Below are 20,519 nucleotides of genomic sequence, written 5' to 3' on the forward strand. Positions count from 1 at the left end.
GTTCTAAGCATTTTCTTGAAAAGGGCAACAAAAGTTATCTCATGTTTAACAAAATTCATGCTTTTTGAGCTATGAAGAGGAGTGAGTACTCTAGTATCAAATTGACAGAGAAAGGTATAGGTAGATTGAACCTTCAGAAGCAAGTCAGTGGAAAAGTGGCAAATCTATAGGAAAGCCCCATATTGTCCATAAGTAGTTCAAGGCTGAACTAACGAAATATTCTTGGTCCAATGAGATTGGTCTCTGTGGAGTTGACTTCAAGACACTTATATTTGTGGGGGTATACTCCCTCTCCTGTTCTATCCTTGAATTACCCCATAATCCTTTGCTAATGGATGTGGGGGAATAAATCACCCCTTCTAAGGGTAAGGGGAGTATCCTCTAGAACTTCTTTGCCTTTCTTTCAGGAAAACTGACCCCAAGTATAGTTCTGTTTCTCCCAAAACTAATATCTACTTCTTATTTTTGTTTTTGTTTTGTTTTTGCAAGGCAATGGGGTTAAGTGGCTTGCCCAAGGCCACACAGCTAGGTAATTATTAAGGATCTGACATTGGATTTGAACTCAGGTACTCCTGATTCCAGGACTGGTGCTCTATCCACTGCACCACCTAGCCGCCCCCTAATAACTACTTCTTATGTAGATACAGGTTTACTATCTTATAAGAAATCCCAGCATTGATATACACATACACAAAGGAATATTACTCTGATTACAACTTAAATGAATATTATACTTACTCATTCCTTCAATAAATGGTCACTGAGCCCTTACCAGAAATGAGATTATGTGCCAGGAACAAAAAAGAAAAAGAAAACCAAAACATGATTTTTGTTCTCAAAACTGAAGGTTATTGAGAAACTTAGAGAATAACAGAGGGAATGATGAAAAACAAAGTCAAAACAAAATCACATTTACAGCATCTTTCATTTCATTTCCCATAGTGGAATTGAGAGTGAAATGAGATGTGGATTAAAGTCAGTTGTGAACAGGAATTCTATTATTTTAAAGTCAGAAGTGGACATGGACTTTTTTTATGCTTGTCACTTGGTGAATATGGTGATGTGCATCATCTCACTTGAACTGAATTTGCATTTATACAATTATGTATATTGATATCCAAGGAGTCATCCAGGAAGAGGAAAATGACCCACTTGCAGACCTAGATGAAGAGTTTATCTGTGTGAGAATAAATGAGACTCTATTCCTGTAAGGGAAGGACTATGTCTTATACTTCCTTTGCCTAAAGCAGAAACAAACATTTATGAAGTATCTAATGCAAGGCACTGTGCTAAGTAACAGAGATGGAGAAATTAATAAGACATTGTCCCTGCCTTCAAAGACCTTACAATCATGTATAAAGGAGGGAGACAAAAATAACTACAGACTATTCAAATATTCTAAGCCATTATCAATATATTATCATTCAGTGATGCAGATTGTAGCCCTCCTATGCCTTATCATCTAGTTCTTAAGTTCTCTCTTTTGAATTGTGAAATCTCCAGTCTTGTGAATGGCAGACTAAGGAGTTTGGGCTTTATTCATTGGCACCTGAAACTACTGAAGCTTTTTTTTTCTTTTTGAGTAGCGTAGTGTAAAGTATTTCTGTGTGCCTTCCTTTCCCCTTCCCTTCCTTTCCCTGCCAGATGGGAGTGGAAAGAGTAAGCAGGACACTCCACTTATAATAGTCTGGGTGAGAAATAGTGAATACCTGAACTTGGGTGGTGAAGGATCCATGGAATGTAAAAAAAAAATTTCACAGATGCAAATTATATAATGGAGTATTTACCAAAGCATGACCTCCCCCACCCTGACTCCAACCTCTCAGGTATGGCTCTAGAGTAATGATGGGAATGGTCCAAGGGCATTATTTTCTAGCTTCAGCTCTGGTCTTTTTATAAAATAAATTTTTATTTTATCTTTTCCAGTTATACATATAGTTTTCAACATTCTTTTTTTTGTAAGATTTTGAGTTTCACAATTTTCTACCTCCCTCCCTTCCTTCCTTCCTTCCCTCTTCCCTTGGCATCAAGAAACCTGACAAAGGTTATGCATGTTATAATAATGTTAAATATATTTCCATATTAGTCATGTTGTGAAAGAAGAATCAGAACAAAAGGAAAAAAAGAAAAAAACACATTTTAAAAAGTGAAGATTATATCTTTGGGGCTGCAATCAGAGTCCATAGTTCTTTCTCTGAATATGGATGCTATTTTCCTTTAGAATTGTCGTTGATCACTATTGTTGTGTTGTTGAGAAGAACTAAGTCTATCATAGCTGATCATCACAGTCTGGTGCTGATAGTGTACAATGTTTAGCTCTGACCTTCCTGTGCTCACCCAGCCAGTAATAGTAAGTGGTTTCCCAAGCTGTGTTATACCACCTGTCATTTTCTGCTTCTGGGCACCAGTTTGTACTCAGCTCATTTTTTTTTTCAAAATTGAAAAAAAAAAGTTTCACTAACTTAGTCTGTCAGTTTTTTAAACCATAATTTCATGTTCCAGCTTTTGTTATTATGATTATTAAGTATCTCTGGTTCCCACCAGGTGCAAATCTCAGCTTCTGCAGAATGGTTGCAGATGGTTTTCGTCATTCACTTTTCGAATGTCATATTCCATATGTTCACTTCCATTTCTATTACATTTTCTGTAACTCTGCCTCAATCTCCCATTAAATTCCAATTTAAATGTTTTACGTGATGTCCCTTTGGTTTTTAACTTCCTGTCAGTTGGAAGCACTTCAGATTTGTTGTTTGAAGATTTTGTCAATCATTTGAAGTGTGGCTAGCAACAGAGGATGTGGAAAGAGGGAAGGGAAAGAAAAAGGAAAGGCAAGGAGAAAGGAAAGGAAAGGGAAAAGGGAAGGGAAGGGAAAAGGGAAAAGGAAAAAGGAAAAAAGGGAAAGGAAGGGGAAAGGAAGGGGAAAAGGGGAAAAGGGGAAAAGGGGAAAGGGAATGGAAGGGGAAAGGAAAGGAAAGGGGAAAGGAAAGGAAAGGATGAGTCTTTTTGACTCCAGGCCCCGCATTTTATCTACTCTGTTACCTAGATGCCCATATCTCTACTTTAATTTTATTTCCACTGAGAAAATCATTAATTTTTTTTGATGTTGAACAATATAACAATGCCAAGGATTAAGTTAGCAAGATTGTTTTCTTCTGGACCTCCAATAGTTTAAGCTTCTGAGGGTCCTTGACCTAACAGTGCTATTTCAAGGGTTCTTGTGTTGGGGGTCCCATGCTGCCACCATCAAGATCTGAAGGAGATGCTGGTCGAGGAGATGGTGGTCTGACTTGAATAGCAAGCACCCACTGCCTTTCTGGCTTCTCTGCCTTGCATGTGGTAGTTAGATGGTGGTTATAGAAGATGGCTAGTCTGTCCTCTGCAGAATTTAATTTCTTGGATGATAACCGTGAGATACAGACTGGAAGAAGGCCTATGGGGGAGTTCTACTTTAAGGGTTCCTGAGTGTGTCTTTCTGTTTGGTGACAGTTGGTCAGCAGTTATGGTTGTTGGTCATGACTTTTAGATGGGTCTCTTCTCTACAATGAATTTTCCTATTAAGGATTACTGTATGGTCTGAAGAGGAAACAGTTCTGGTGAGGTACAGTAGATGTTGGCCAAGATGCTTATGGATCTGGGGGCCTTATCAGAAATAATTTTTTAAGAAAAAAATACTCATGGCAATATGTATTGGGGAAAAATTTCAAATATAATTATTATGCCTTTGTACATCTGAATAGTTAAATGTTACATTTATTTTATCTATCTCTCTCTCTCTTTGTCTGTCTGTCTATCTATCTATCTATCTATCTATCTATCTATCTATCTATCTATCTGTCACACACACACACACACACACACACACACATATAAACTGAAGGCAATTCTTGAAGGTAGACATCAAGAGTAGAGAGGAAACAGAAGTTCCTACACAAGGTGAGATTATTCTTCTTAATATGGAAAGAATACAGGAAGCCAGGAGGACGTACATTCTAGACATGGAGTACAACCAATGGGAAGCCATGGAGTTTGGAAATTGATGGTCATTTCTGAGTAACAGCAAAAAGACCAGTATTTCTGGGTCATAAATTATATGGAGGGGAGTAAAGTGAAAGAAGACTAGAAAGGCAGAAAGGGTCAGGGGGAAGGAATTTAAAAGCCAAACAGATATTCACTTAGGTGGAACATGTTTTGAAAAATAGAATGATAAAGTGAAGATTCATAGGGTATATGAGAATTACATGCAAATACATGAAGCATTGCACATTTTAAAAGTGAAAAAGAAAATCTACTTTTCTAAATTAACCATTTAAAATCATGAAACAATTATTTTAAAATTAATAGGTTCCCCTATTAAAATTAAAACTAAAAGGTTCTCCTCCTCACACTGTAGACTTCTTCTAGCATTCCTGATAAAGTAATTCCCTTCCCCATTGTATCTCTCACACTGGAAAGTCCCATCTGTAATGTGAGACACTTTTTTCTTATTGACTAGTTCCTTCTAAAATTTCCATTTAAAGAAAAAGATCCAGACTAGTCATTTTTTCCTTTTCTCCTGAGCCTCTACTCCAGAATCTGAAGACTTCTTCTATCCTGCCACAGAGGTCTCCTGTTAAAGTATTCCCCATCCTCCCTTGATCTCTCACACTAGAAAGTATTATCTATAATGTGAGCCCCTCCTTTTTATTGACTAGTTCCTACTAGAATCTTTATTTAAAGGGAAAAGATCCAGACCAGCAGTATCTCCTTTCCTCTTGAGTCTCCCCCTTTTTTTTTAGTTTTTTATCTTTTGGGGGCAAATGGGGTTAAGTGGCTTGCCCAAGACCACACAGCCCGGTAATTCTTAAGTGTCTGAGGCCAGATTTGAACTCAGGTACTCCTGACTCCAGGGCTAGTGCTCTTCTATCCACTGTGCCTCCTAGCCGCCCCAAGGCTCCACTTCTGACTGATCACAATTTCTCTACCCTGCCCTAGCTCGGATTCCTCCCCTCTCAACTATTCTGGTCCTTTTTCTGTATTACCTTTCCCCTTTGGAATGCTACTTTCTTGTGGGTAGGGGTTGTCTTTCTTTCTGCAGCCATTTGGATTCTCAGAATTTACACAATGCCTGGCTCGGATTAAGAACTTAATCAACACTTGCTGACTTGGTTTTACTTTTAAAATGTGTTTCTATAACTAAATGTCATGCAATAGAAGTGGTCATAACAGGGAGCAACACAGATAATAGTAAAACAATTAGTCATATCTGGAGCTCTTGTGCACCATATTCAAGGCAGGTTTATGGAAGCAGAAGGACATCCCAAGGTAGAGAAAGTAGACAGTGTGTGCCATTAAGTTAGTTAACCACCTTCTTGACCACCTTTGGACATTAATGGTGGCAACTCAGGACCCTGAACCCAATATAATAGAATGCCCTGCCAAGAACCTCAGAAGCTCTGGGGGGACCCAGAAGAAAAATACTGTAATAGAAAATCAAAATATAATTGTAAAACGTAAAGAAAAACAAATCAAGCCAAACCCATTTTTAGGAAGTTGAAGGTCATATACATAATGGTAGATAAGTGAAATGTTATGGATCTAGTGTCCTTATCTTTCAGCACTTATCAGTGTGTAGTGGGGAGGTGTCTACCCAAGCATGTGAAGTCTTCCAATGATAGAATGGGTGCAGGAGAACAATTCGTTCCAACAGCCATGAAGTCACCTGTAGCTGATGCTGTGTAGTGCTCAGAGCTTGTTTAAACATGGAAGATGCCAAGGTCATCCACTGCATCCAAAGCCATCACCAGTTGTCTTGACTGTCATGTCTAGCTGGATCATGATGACTTTGGAACAGAGTGAGGTGGTTGAATTATTGCAGCTCTACCTAACTTAAATCCAATTTAAGCACACAACAAAAGACAATACTCATAACCATTCCTCAAAGCCATGTGGCAACAGACAAGTGACAAAACAGCAGGTGCAGATACACTGGGAGATACACAACTCTGCACACAGGTATCCCAGGGCCATAAGGCCATTTCTCCACTGAAAGCAACAGTGGGGTTCAGCAGCCCCCTGGAAGACTGAGCAGCCCACTGAGGATCCCACTGCTCACTTCCTGATGTGAGAAAGGGGCTAGAAAAGGTGCCCTAAAAATTGTCTGCTCACCCAACCCTAGCTGCATTACTGTGGCAGGTGGCCCACAGTGTGGCCCAGACACAAAACAATCTACAAAAACGTCTTGAAGGAAGATTCCTCTCACCATTGGTGCATGGAGTGTGCACACACTCATGGACAACACAAGACTCATTAGACCTAAAAGTCAAACAGCTCAACTGTTGAGTTCTCACACAACAAGTATTATATCAAAGTAGCAGCCCTGAGTGAAACAAGACTAGCAAATGAAGGCCAGCCTACTGAAGTCAGAGCTGGATATACATTTTTCTGGAGTGGTCACAGTGAAGGGTAATGCTGAGAAACTGTGGTAAGGTTTGCAATTAAAACCAATCTAGTCAACGTTCTTGAATGCCTACCAAAAGAAGTAAATGACAGGCTCATGACAATGAGATTGCCACTTGCAGGAAAACCCCATGCCACCATCATCAGTGCCTATGCTGTCACCATGACAAACACTGATGAAGTTAAAGAAAACTTTTATGAAGACCTGGAGACCTCTTATCATCAATGTATCAAGCTTATAATTCTGGGTGTCTTTAATGCTAGAGTAGGTTCAGCTTACCAGACATGGCAGGGAGTCCTAGAGAGGAATGGAATTGGAAACAGGAGCAGCCATGGTCACCTTATACTGAAGACTTGTTCATCTCATGGCCTTCATATCACAAACACTGTCTTCCATTCACCTAAACACAATAAAACTTCCTGGATACACCTAGCAAACATTGACATCTATTAGATTATGTGATCTTAAGGAGAAGAGACAAACAGGATGTGAGAGTGACAAAGGCCAATGTATGGTTCAGAGTGCTGGATGGATCAGAGGCTCATCTTCTCTGAGCTAAATATTCTTATTTAACCAAAGTGGCAGCCCCAAGTCAAAATAATTACAATAAAAATTAATGTCAAGAGATTAGAGTGTCTCTCTGAACTGGAACAGTTTGATGCTAACTTGGAGGGAAAAACTGAGAAAACACAGTTGGCAACAATGGAGCAGAAAAGGAGTGGGCAGCTTTCAGAGATCTGGTGTGCAGTACTACATGTGCTCATCTGGGCCAGAACAATCCCAAACACCAAGACTGGCCTGAAGAAAATTCTGTGGAAATACAGAAGCTGCTAAATGAAAAGCAAGAGCTCCACAGGGTTTACCATCAGGACATCATCCATTTCTACGGGTTTTTTTTTTTTGCAAGGCAAACGGAGTTAAGTGGCTTGCCCAAGGCCACACACCTAGGTAATTATTAAGTGTCTGAGACCGGATTTGAACCCAGGTACTCCTGACTCCAGGGCCGGTGCTTTATCTACTACGCCACCTAGCCATCCCCAGTTCATCCATTTCTAAGAAAGCAGCATTTAATTCCATTAGAAGTAAAGTCCAAGGGAAGCTTAGAGCAATGCAGGACTCTTGACTCAGTAAGAAGGCAGATGAAATTCAATTTTATGAAGACAGTAACAAACCAAAATGATTTTAGGATGCCCTGAAAGCTATTTATGGGCCAAAGACATATGCTGTATCTCAAATGCTCAGTGCTGATGAATCCACATTGATTAATGATAGGGACTTGATCCTAGAGAGATGGGCTGAACACTTCCATAGTGTTCTTAACAGAACATCAGTCAATGCAGAAGTCATTGACTGCTTACCTCAAGTGGAAGCCAATCAGTCTCTAGCTGAAGTTCCAACAAAAGAAGAGGTTTTGAATGAAATTATTCCAGCAGAGACCTTTCAAGGTGTGGGGTCCATTGCTCATCCAAAAACTGTCTGCAATTTTCCATCATCCCCCAAACATTTAAGGATGCCTCCATCATTCACTGTGACCACTCCATTGTCACAGGCTATATACCAGCACCATGTCAGGAAACTAAATAGCTTCCAATTAAATTGTCTCAGGAAGATTCTGAAGATTACTTGTCAAGAGAAGTTACCATAGCAGACCCTGAAACACTTTCTCCAGTTCAGCTGCCCAGCATTCCAATATTGCTACAGAGAGTACAACTTTGATGGGCAGGACACATTGCTAGAATGTCAGATGTAGGTTTGCCAAAAAACCTATTTTAAGGAGAATTCCCACAGGGCATTTTCTCTATAAAGGAGTCCTGTGATAATCACAGGGCTATTTCTCTTTTAGTCACTGCTGGTAAGATTTTTGTCAGAGTCCTTATCAATAGGCTGATCCTTCAAAAAGTTGATCAGTGTGGCTTCAGAAAGGCATGGTATTTGCAAATACCATATGGTATTTGCTGCCTTACAATTCCAGGAAAAATGCCAGGAATGGAACAGAGGTCTATATACAACATCTGTAGATCTGAGCAAGGCCTTTCATATCAGTCATGGGGGTTTATGGAAAATTAGATCAAAATTTGGTTGCCCATAAAAGTTCATCAATATTGTAATTCAATTTTATGAAGGCGTGCATGCTCAGGTTTTGGATGTTGGAAGATGCTCTTGAGTTTCCCCAATCACCAATGGAGTAAAACAAAGATGGGTCTTTGCTACCATACTTTTTAGTATGATGTTTTCATACACCTTCAATGAGTATGAACATGGCCTCAAGGTCAGCTACTGCACTAATGGCAAATTCTTTAACTTGAAAAGGCTACAAGCCAAGACCAAAGTGGAGGGAGTGTTGGTACATGATCTTCTATTTGCAGATGTGCAGCCTCTGAAGCTGAGATGCAACAAAGCATGGTTTGATTCTCTGCTGCCTGTACTCATTTGGGTCTAACAATTAACACCAAGAAAACCCAGGTGCTCATGAGCCAGCACCACACCATCCATATGTGGAATCATTGATTACAGCAAATGGAGTTTTGAGTACTGTGGAAAAGTTCACTTACCTTGGCAGTGTCCCTTCCAAGGATATACACATTGACAATGAGGTTGACATGTGCATTGCCAGAGTTAACTCAGTATTTGGCAGGCTCCAAAAGAGTGTGGCAGAGAAGAGTTATTAGATTGAATACCAAACTGAAGGTCTACAGAGCTGTTGTATTGACCTTTGCTATAAGTCTGTAAAACCTGGGCTGTCTACCAGCACCATGTCAGAATCGCTTCCATTTAAATTGTCTTAAGAAGATTCTGAAGATCACCCTGCAGGAGAAGATACAAGGCACTGAGGTCCTTTCTCAAGTTAAACTGCCTGGCATTCCATTATTACAGAGAGTGCAAATATGATGGACTGGACATGGTGTTAAAATGCCAGGTGTATGCTTGCCAAAATAAAACTTATGGAGAACTCATACAGGGCAAGCACTCACAAGGGGGTCAGAAGAAATGATTTGGAGACACCCTGAAGGTCTCATTGAAGAAATTTATAATTGACTGTACAGCATGGAGACCCTGGCATTGGACTGCCCAGCATGGTGTGCCCTCATCAGTGAAGGGGCTGCATTCTATGAAGGCAGAATTGAAGCATCTTAAAAGAAATGTGACATCTGTAAGTTTAGAGTACCCATCATCACATGGACTATTTGTTCCTGCCCTGTGGCAGAGCATTCTGAACTCATGTTAGTCTGATCAGCCACAGTAGGACACACTGTAATTTGTCTCAAACATAGTGATGTCATTTTGGTCTTCTTCAATGAAAAGGACAGAAACCAATGAATCTTTCAGCAAAGCATTTATCTAAATTTCTCTAGAGCTATGGCTAAGATAGAAACAGTCTATTGAGATGCAGTGAACATCAGGTCTGTAGTAGTGTGACTTCTCATTTCTGCAGGTGTGACTTCTCACTTCTGCAGTATTAGTATGTAACCTTGCCGAGGGCAGGGACTGTTTCTTTCCTGTTGGCATTTCTATTCTCCAAGCTGAGCACCAGGTCTGAAACAGACTAGTTAATTGTCTGGTTAACTGGTTAACTGTCTTGACTACACTTCATAAGTGGTCTTATCAGGGAAGAGCAAAGAACAGTCAAGTTCTCTTTTTTCTCTTAATGCAAACCAGAGCATTATTTTTTCTTAGTCTTCCAAAGTGTGGTGTTATCATTTATTGAGAAAGAGAGACAGAGAAATAATGCCAGAAAGAGAGAAACAGATTGGGAGAAAGAGAAAGCCAGGAGAAGAAAAAGAGAGGAGGGGAGGGGAGGGCAGTGGAGAGGGGAAGAAGAGGGTAAAGAAGAGGAAGGGGAGGGAGAGCTTATAATTAATCTGAGTTATGATGTGGCTTTCATTTAGTAGTTTGTATAGCTGATAAATGCATACACACTTAAAAAACACACACACTCACATATATATGCATTGCCTCTTTGGTTCTCCTTTTTTTTGGTTCCACCATTTCAAATAAGTCTTGTCATGTTCCTTTGAATTCATTATATATATTTTTCTTCATGGCACAATAATACTCCATTAAGTTCACTTCAAAATCTTTTCTGATTAGACATTTTCTAATTTCATATTCAAAATTTTACTACTGTTCTTTCTTTTGCATTGTTATTGTCACTGTACAAAGTTTTCCTGACTCTGCTTAGTTCACTATTCGTTCATAAAAAGACTTTTCATGGTTCCCTGAATTTATTATTTCTTTGAGCACAATAAATAGTTATTATATCCATGTATCTTGACCTGTCCATCCATTCTCCAGCCAGAGGATATTTTCTTTGTTTGAAATTCTTTGCTACTACAAGAAATGCTTTGATAAATATTTTAATATGGGACCATTCTTTTCAGTCAAAGAATTCCTTTAGATATATGGTTCTGGATCAAAAAGGATCACTTTGCTAGTATTATTTCCATCTGCCTTCCAAAAAGTTTAGAAAAATTGACAGTTTCATCAATAGTTTGCTGTAGTTTTTATTTATTTGCCTTACCACTCCTCCAACATAGGTTATTCTTATCTTTATCATTTTATTGTGGTGAGTACTATTATCAAGAACCAAATCTGGCGTGTCAGATTTTCCCAATGTTGAGAAATTTTATCATAGAACCCATCATTTTTCAACAATATCATGCCACTCCTCATTAAATAGTATTCATATATCATAATTATTATTTCCTAATTAATGATAACCTACTTCATTTTCAAGATGATTTGCTTTCTTTCTCTCTGTGATAACTTTGGGATAATTGTGCAAAAGCTGGAACAGTAGATTAGTAAAATCCATTAAAAACTGATGGGTGACCTTTGCATAATTCCAAAGTGTTCTCCATAATCATTGCATAACTTCTCAATGGTATATAAGTGTCCATCTTCATATGATCCATCTAACATTTATTAAATGATTTTTAAATCTTCATACCCACTTTGAAGTAGATGGAAAAAATGCTAAAATTCTTTTAGTCTACATTTTTCTTGTAAGTGATTTAGATTAGTTTTCTAGTTGGCATTTGATAATTTCCTATTATTTTTCTAAATTATTTGCTCATCTCCTTTCATTTATGATTTGTTGGATAATGACTCTTAAATTTAAGATTTTGTGTCAATTTTTCACACCTTTAATATTAGATTCATCAGAAATAACTGTTGCAAAGAGTTTTTCACCCCTTAACATTTTCATTTGGGTAACAGACTCTCATTTTATCTAATTAAAATAATTAATTTGTTAATTTTTATAGTGGTCAGTTGGGTAGCACAGTGGAGAGATTCCTGAGTCAGAAGTCAGGAAGTCTCATTTCCTGAGTTCAAGTCTGGCCACAAACACTTGTTAGCTGTGTGACTGTGGGAAGTCACTTAATTTTCTTTGCTTAGTTTCTTCATGGATAAAATGAATTGGAAAAAGAAATGGCAAACCACTCCAGTATTTTTGTCAAGGAAATCCCCAAAAGTCAAAAGAATCAGACACAATTGAAACAATCAAACAATAGCAGCAAAACAAAATCCTACTTTCTGTTTTTTAAATAATCTTCCTCCCTTATTTGATTATAATGATAATGCTTCCTATCAATTTAGCTAAAAAGGATATTTCTCTCAAATATCCTATAGTTTTAAAATGGAATTTCCATTTGAAATTTACTATGTATCTTGTAATATAATTGACATCCCCCCCAAAACTATTATACAATTTTCCTACCAGATCTTGTCAAATCAAGAAGTCCTTTGCTAGAACTTTGATTTGTTCCTTTTAATGGAAATTGAATTATTGTATCCAATTGTTTCTGTGTATTACTTATAGTGTGGTTTTTTGGGGGGGGGTTGGTTTTTTGGGTTTTTTTAGTTTTTTCAAGGCAATGGGGTTAAATGGCTTGCCCAAGGCCACACAGCTAGGTAATTATTAAGTGGCTGAGGCTGAATTTGTCCTCAGGTACTCCTGACTCCAGGGCTGGTGTTCTATCCACCAGGCCACCTATCCACCCCACTTACAGTGTGTTTTAACACTCTTTTCTATTTTTAACTTTCATCAAATAATTTTGATGGTTGCAACAATATATAAAATGTGAAATGTGAGATATGCTGATACTACCCTTATTTTTGCTCTAATTTCTTGTTTCTTTTAAGATTCTGATTTCTCCAAAATTCTCTAAATTTTAATTAGTTTTCGTAATTCTATAGAATGATCACTTCAAGAGTTGGTTTAGCACTAAAACTATATCATTATTTGGAAAATGTTATAATTTTCATTATATCCGTATGCCCTAATTATGAACAACAGATCTCTTTCCAGTTATTTAAGATTCTTGGTGTGTTTTTTTTTTTCCCAAGGAGCTTTTTAGCAGTTGAATATAATTCTCATTTTCTTATCAGGTTCCAAATTATTTTCTGAAATGGTAGAACCAATTTCCAAGTCTTTCAAAAGCATAGAGTGTGCTCCCTTTCCATAATCCAACTATCAAGCAATTAATCAGTCAACATTTCTTAAGTACTTTTGGGCCACATATTGAACTAAGCATTGAAAGTGGAAAAGAAGCAAAAAATAGTCCTTTCCCCCAAGAAGTTTACAGAATAATGGAGGAGACAATGTGTAGAGCACTATAAATAGCACATAACTACTATTAATTATTTCTATTTTGATTGATCTCTGTCACCTAGAGGAGCAACCAGTGAAATGTCAGAGTTGTGGAAAACAGGAAGTGGAATGGAAAAGTGAGATCTTTCTAGACCTGGGAGATAGCTAGAAATAATGCCCAGTGCCAAGGAATGAAATATTTTGTCAATGGAATAACCAGAAAGCCAATATCTCTGGTTTCAAGAGTATAATTGGGAAAGTAAGGTATAAGAAGACTCTTAAGATATGAAAGAATTTGAATGCCAAATAGAGCATTTTGGTTTTGATACTAGAAAACCACGGGAAGCCACTGGAATTATTGAGTAATATGGTCAGAGAAGTGTTTTAGGAAAACCATTGTAGTGGTGGAATAGTGGATGGATTGAAATGGGAGAGGTTCACGTGAAGACAGAGCCACCAGCAGTCTGTTACAACAGTACAAGGCATGAAGTATTGAGGGTCTGGGCAAGAGTGTTGGTCCTGTCAGAGACAGAAGGGAGTGTATAGAAACAAGAGATCTTGTAGAAGTGAAATCTGTAGGCCTTGGTAACACCTTGGATGGGCTTTTGTCTGCAGGTGGTAAGAGAGAGCCAAGCATCCAAGATGACTCCTAAGTTATAAGTCTGAGGGACTTGGAGGATGGTGTGTTCCTCTACTTACACTAGTATTATTTCCTAATGAATAACAATGTACTTTGGAGGTAGAGGGGATTTTAGAGGGAAAGATAATAAGTTCTACTTTAGATATGTTAGGTTTAAGATGTCTACTGGACAATTGGTTCAAGATTCTGAAAGGCAATTTGGAAGGCAAGACATGCAGATTTGAGTATCATCAACAATAGAGATCATCCCAATTAAATTCATGGGAGTTGATGAGATCACCTAGTGAAGTAAGATAGAAAGGGAAGAACAGAGGGCCTAGGGCAGAATCCTACTGGCAAGAATGGTCTGGAAGGGGACTCAATAAAGATACAAAGAAGAATTGGATAAGAAGGAGGAAAATCAAGAGAGTGGGCTCCTAAGAAAGCCTTGAGGGAATCTCAGAGAGAGAGAGACTGCTAACAGAGTCCAAGGTTGTAGAGAGGTCAAGAAGAAAGAGGGCTGAGAAGAAGCCCCTGGATTTGGTAACTAAGAAATGATTGAAAACTTTGAAGAAACAGTTTTAATGGAAAAATAATGTTAGGAACTAACTAGAAGGCAAATGAAAGTGAAATGGTCTGTGTATATAGGTTTGCTAACTACATAGCAACATGAGATCATAGATTTAGAGCAGGAAGAGACATTGGAACCATCATGACCTTATGATAAAAAATACAACCCATCACAGAGACTTAGCCAATGGTATTTGAACACACATTGAAGTATTTTTTTCCTCACACTCGATTTTTTTTGAGGTTTCTCTATCTTTTGGGGGGTAGGAGGTGTATGTTTACTTTCACAACAAGATTATTAAAGAAATGTGTAAATAAGTAAATAAATCATTAAAAATCATCAAGACTAACTCAAACTTACAGATGAGGAACCTGAGGCACAGAGAGATTAAGTAACTTGCTGAGCATCACATAGTTACTGACTAAAACAAGGTCTGAACTGAGATCTTTCTGAATACAAGTTCAGGGCCCTGGCTACTTGGTCTTCTGACATATTTTACCTTGTGATGATTTCCGAGAACCATCTGATACTCTAGGCAACACAGATTTTAATGAAATTTTTAGGGTTATTTATTTTTTTTGGCAAAATGATTTATCTCATTAGTCATGCTAGTTTGAGCCTCATATATTTCATTTCATTTATTCCTTATGTTACATAAAAATGTTTGAATATGGATATTCCCAGAGGTGAAAATTAATATGTAAACTCATATTGAATGGAAAAGCAATGCTTTACCATGAACATCTATTAATAGGCATTTCAATAGTTCTTTGCTGAACATAGTCTATGTGTGTGTTTGTAGAATCTGAAAAGCCATATGCATGGGAGACAGAAAATTTCACAGCTTGAAAAAGCAACAGTTGAGTGTTTTTCAAAGGCAAACAGTTTTCACAATTAACCCTGCTGATCTGTTTATAAAATTTCAGAAGTGTAAGTATACACAGTTGTTTCATTAATTCTTGATAAGCAATAAGTATTAAAAATTATTTTACTTCAAAGCCTCAGTATCAGATTTGGGATTCAATGGGAGGCATATGCTCTGACATATGATTTTCCATCTTTCTATAATGAGTGAACATGAGAGGCATCCAAAGAAGGTCTGAGCTAAATATTCATAGTTTCATTGGCCTGGTCCCTGGCTTGTTGGCATTGGGGTTTTTTCCAAATACAATATTAGTGAAAAGAACTTCAAACAAATACATAAAGAATAGACACCAGGGAATTCTTCATTCATGCAAATTGAGGGCAAAGAATTTCCAAAAATGCTATATTAATAAAAATAGTGCGGCATGACCAGAAGGCCATTCTTGGGGATCAGAAGACCTATATTAAAGCCCTGACTGAGTGATGCTGGACAAGTCACTTAACTCATTTACCAAAATTTGCCCATATTCACCATAGGACAGAGTTATCAAGCCTGATTTTTCCAGCAATGATAAAATAATGACACTAGAGCAAATGCCATGATTCTTTGTATTGCTACTTTTGTTACTACTAATCAATGATGATAACAACCAATATTTATATAACACTTTAAAGTAACCAAGGTACTTCACATACTTCACATTTGATCCTCAGAATAACAAAGTGTAGTAAGTATCATTTTACTTCTTTTACAAGGGAAGAAACTGAGATTCAGAAATGTTAAGTTACTCAGAATCACAGAAATAGCAATATCAGATGTGGATGTCTTTCATTCACAATACAGCACTCTTGATGAAGTTATATAATGGAAAAAAAATAACCTGGTGCTATTCTAGAGACCTGGGGTCAAATCTCAGCTCTGCCATTTATTAGTAATGGCCTTAGTTACTTCCTTGGTGCCTCGGTTTCCTCACCTATAAAATTAATTTAAAGTTGATGAGCTCTTCAGAACAACAGGGTGACATCAGGAAAGAAAGGAGGCAATATGGACCAAGTGAGTTAAAGCACTACCACCACCTTGGCAGCTATCTCCCCTCTAATTCTGATGGATATACCAAGTACACTCACCCAAAGCATTGAGAAAAGCACTGTCCTCCAGGTCACTGGATCTGCTTCTGGACCACCCATCTTTGCCATCATTGAAGGCAATAATCATTGTAGATAAAAGCCCTACCTTCCCCGCCATTTCCAAAATCCATCACTGGCCAAATGCTACCACTGGGCTGGAATCCTGGTCATGGAAGCAGTTTGCCTATAGGAAATACTTAAATAAATGGTCCATTCCTTCATTCAGTCTACCAAGAACATTGTATGATTCAGTGCTCATTTTCTGAGCTAGATGAGCTAGGTTGTATAGAGTTTTAGGGCACTGGACCTAGAGTCAGGAGGATTCATCTTCTTGAGTTCAAATCCAGCCTCAGACACTTCTATAGTTGCAAGGGAAGATGACTTAATCTTGTTTTCTCCTCTGTAAAAAGAGTTAGAAAAGGAAAAGGCAAACATCTCTGTTATCTTTGCCAAGAAAACCCCAAATGGATTCATGAAGAGTTAGACATGATGGAGAAAGGACTGAATTTTAAAATTAACATAAACTCCAGGACAAATTCTAGCTTTCTATCTTCTTTGCAATGCTTATTATGGTATTCTGTATACAAAAGGTCCTTGCTAAATGTTAGCTATTGAATCAAACTGAATTTGCATAAATTTAAAATATATATATTTTCTTTCTTAGTGTCAGGTCCACTACCCCTACCTGCACTGAGTTTGCATTCATTTTTTCTCTAGAAATAAACAAGTTGCATCCCTTCTACTCTACCCTCCATGTGATAATACTTGAAATACTTGTAGAGCGCCATTATACCCCAGCTCTGACTCTTTCCCCAACCCTACCCCAATCATGGGATTGTTTCTTGCCATATAAGAACATAGATTTAGAACCAGATAAGATCTTTTTTCCCACCTCTCATTAAATACACACATCCTTTCATTAAATTCAAATACTTTGTAGGTGTTGCTGTTATTCACACCAGACTAGATTATGTATTTTTTTTGTATATAATTAGCAATGGCACTATCTATCCCAGGACATAAAGGAAAAAAGAAAAATACAGTAAGCTGAGCTATCTGACATTGCCTTGTTCTTAGTGCATGGAGCTAAGCTAATGTCTTTCTGATGATGATGGTGATAATATAGTAATTATCCCATCTGTAAGATGACTTCAAACCCAAATTTGTTTGCTGAAATATCATGATTTCACATTCCAAGTGGACTATTCTTTTGATAGGGGGCCAAGTTTATATAAATAAATTATCTCAAATAATATGTATTTGTCAAAGTAAGAAAAAGAAAAATCAGCACATTTTGAGGTAACAGTTGTTACCCATACTGTAAGGCAATATTCTGAATACAATTCTTACCAATTCAATTCCAAAAGCATCTAGTAAATACCTTTCAACCAGTCATCAAGCATTAATTCTCTACCCTGTAATAATAAATAATAAAGTGTTTATTAAGAATTTTCTACATGCTAAAACATTAGAAATACAAATATACAAGTATATAGCCTTGCATATACGTATTTTATATTTATGTGTGTGTGTGTTTATGTATAGGGGCCACTAAGTGGCTCTGTGAATAAAGTGTCAGTGGCCTAAAGTCCAGAATTTTACCTTCCTTATTTTAAATCTAGCCTCAGAAACTTACTGTCTATATGATCTCTCAATTCTCTATTTCTTTATCTGTAAAATGAGCTATAGAAGGAAATGACAAAGCATTTCTGTATCTTTTGTTTTAGTTTTTTTGCAAGGAAAATGGGATTAAATGGCTTGTCCAAGACCACACAGCTAGGTAATTATTAAATATCTGAGGCCGGATTTGAACTCAGGTACTCCTGACTCCTGACTCCAGGGCTGGTGCTTTACCCACTGTACCACCTACATTTCTGTATCTTTGTCCAAAATACTCCAAATGGGGTCATGATGAGTCAAACATTACTGAAATGACTGAATAATATGTGTATATGCATGCATCTATGTATATAAAACAACCTTTTTTGCCCTCATACTGCTTATATTCTAATAGAGGAATTCAAAGGTGAGTGATGACCAGCTGGGGCTATTTTGTTCTGGGGAAGTGATATATGGAGGGTACTAAGAAGGCAATTAGATTTCTGAATTGAATGTAAAGATGCAGTATAAGCTGGGTCTAGAACCAACTAATAGATAGAATGGATGGAATGGGCTAGTCTGTACATTGTTGGTCGGCAATCTCTTGGACTGGGTTTTTGGGTGGAAGCTGGAAAGCTGAATAAAATAATTTCCCAGGGTTTGGGGCCTGGATTCTGGAAGGCAGTAGTGTGGAGGTCCGGGTGTCAGGAGGGCATTGGTCCAGGGCAGGAGGAGCAGGTCAGGGAGAGCAAAGAATAATAAGAAATAGAAAGGTAGATGATGACTAAATAGATTGTGAAACTGAAAAGGCTCCTGTTATAGTGCTATTTTCTGGAGAACCAAACACAAAAATTAGAAAGGTCATACCTTCCAAAAGCTTACATTTTTCTATATTGAAGGTATTATTCTAGGTACTTATAAAACAAAGATAAGCATGACGCAACCTATGCTCAAATCTATATTATACAAGTCACCTTCACTAATGGAGAATGAAAGTACTGATTCCTGGAAATGCAGCCCCCTAAGAACAGCTGAATCTGAAAATATGTTCAGGGAACAGTGAAGAATACAGAAGAGTAAAAATGAAATCACATGAAGCCCTGAATTTTTTCACTTTTCTCTTTATTCTCCTAAAAATATTTTGTGCCACCCTTTCAAAGGGAGAATGAGATAACAGATGAAAAATCACTTTACACATCTCAAAGCATCATATAAATGTTAGCTATTCTCTATTGCCAGGTGAAAAGCTGGGCCAGCTACTGGATTCTGAGGGTAGATGAACCCCCATTCCTTGAAGATTTGCTTTGTGGGGAAACAGAAATGGCATTAGTAGAATCTATTCGTTCCCACTCTGGGAAGCACTTGGCTAGAGGGAACCTCATGGGAACTCCTTGGAGAGATGTATTTTGAGTGGTACACTCAAATAGCGTGGTGCTTCTCTTTGAAATCACCTTCATGATCCATTAGCAAGGGGAGCTGTGGGAAACTTGTCACCCTCTATTAATGTGATTCCCAACCAATGGTATTAACATTTCTCTTCCCTCCATGGAAATCATTACCCTCTCTCCCCATCTACCACTTTTACACAAAGTTTGGCTGCAATAAAATATCATTGGAATCATGAGATTCAAAATAAATGAAAAATCTTTTCTCAAAATCTAGTCTATACATATAAATATATGCATTATATAAATGCATATATGTGTGCCTATTTTCTCCTTTTCCTCTTTCTCCCAACCCAATTTATTTCCAACCAAATGGCTTCAATGCTCATACATTCCACTGCCTGCAAAATAAAATTGTAACTATTTCACTTATTTCATGGTAGAATTTTTATTAGACATTGAGACAGGAACATTGATTTGACTGACCTCTAGGAAGCAGACATCTCCATCATCCCAAAGAAGCCCTTTCTGATCATTAAACTGTAGTACCCCCAAACTGGGCACTATGGGATAGTTTTGATTTGGCCTCACTGTACATAAATGACTTACAATAAAATAGTGTAGTGCTTTTTAATGACTGATGTTTGGACAAATAAAAGTGATGGTGAAGTTTGTGGAAATGTCTTAAGTCAGGATAAACTGGGTTATTTTTAGTTTTTTTAGAAGATTCCTCATCACCCTTGGGGTCACACAAAGAAAGTACCAAAGAGTTCTTGCCAAAGCAACACATTGCCAATTTCTCTCTTTTATTTTACTCACAGGGAGGGCTTACAATACCTTGCTAAAGTTTTGACTCTAACTTTAAGAGGGCAGAGAGCCAGTCCTCCTTCTGATCTTTCTCAACCATCCTGTCATAGTTGCATTACTCCCTCTTAGAGCTATGAGTCAAACTAGCCTTCCAAATGGTACATTTCTTCAAACTTCAAAAAAATTTGTTTGACTTTCCCTTGATCAGAGGCCAAAGGAGGGACCCCCCTTAACTTTTAATGTAATGTTTTTGGTTAATATCTACCCCAACCTATTCAACTGTTATAGAACCTAGAAATGTATAGCCAGAAGGGGGGGTGGTGGTATGGGAAGAGACAAGAAAGCCAGTTTCAATTATTTGAAGGCCTATCTTAAAGAATTAGGGTTAATCTTTTGCTTGGCCCTGAATACAAAAACTGGCAAGAAGGGCTGCAAGTTGTAAAAACACAGAAATCAGACTGATATAAGGAAAAAAGTCCATAGTGATTAGTTTCCATTGAAAATAAAATAGGCTTTGC

The sequence above is a fragment of the Macrotis lagotis genome, chromosome 7, assembly GCF_037893015.1.
Source record: "Macrotis lagotis isolate mMagLag1 chromosome 7, bilby.v1.9.chrom.fasta, whole genome shotgun sequence".
Lineage (NCBI taxonomy): Eukaryota > Metazoa > Chordata > Mammalia > Peramelemorphia > Peramelidae > Macrotis > Macrotis lagotis.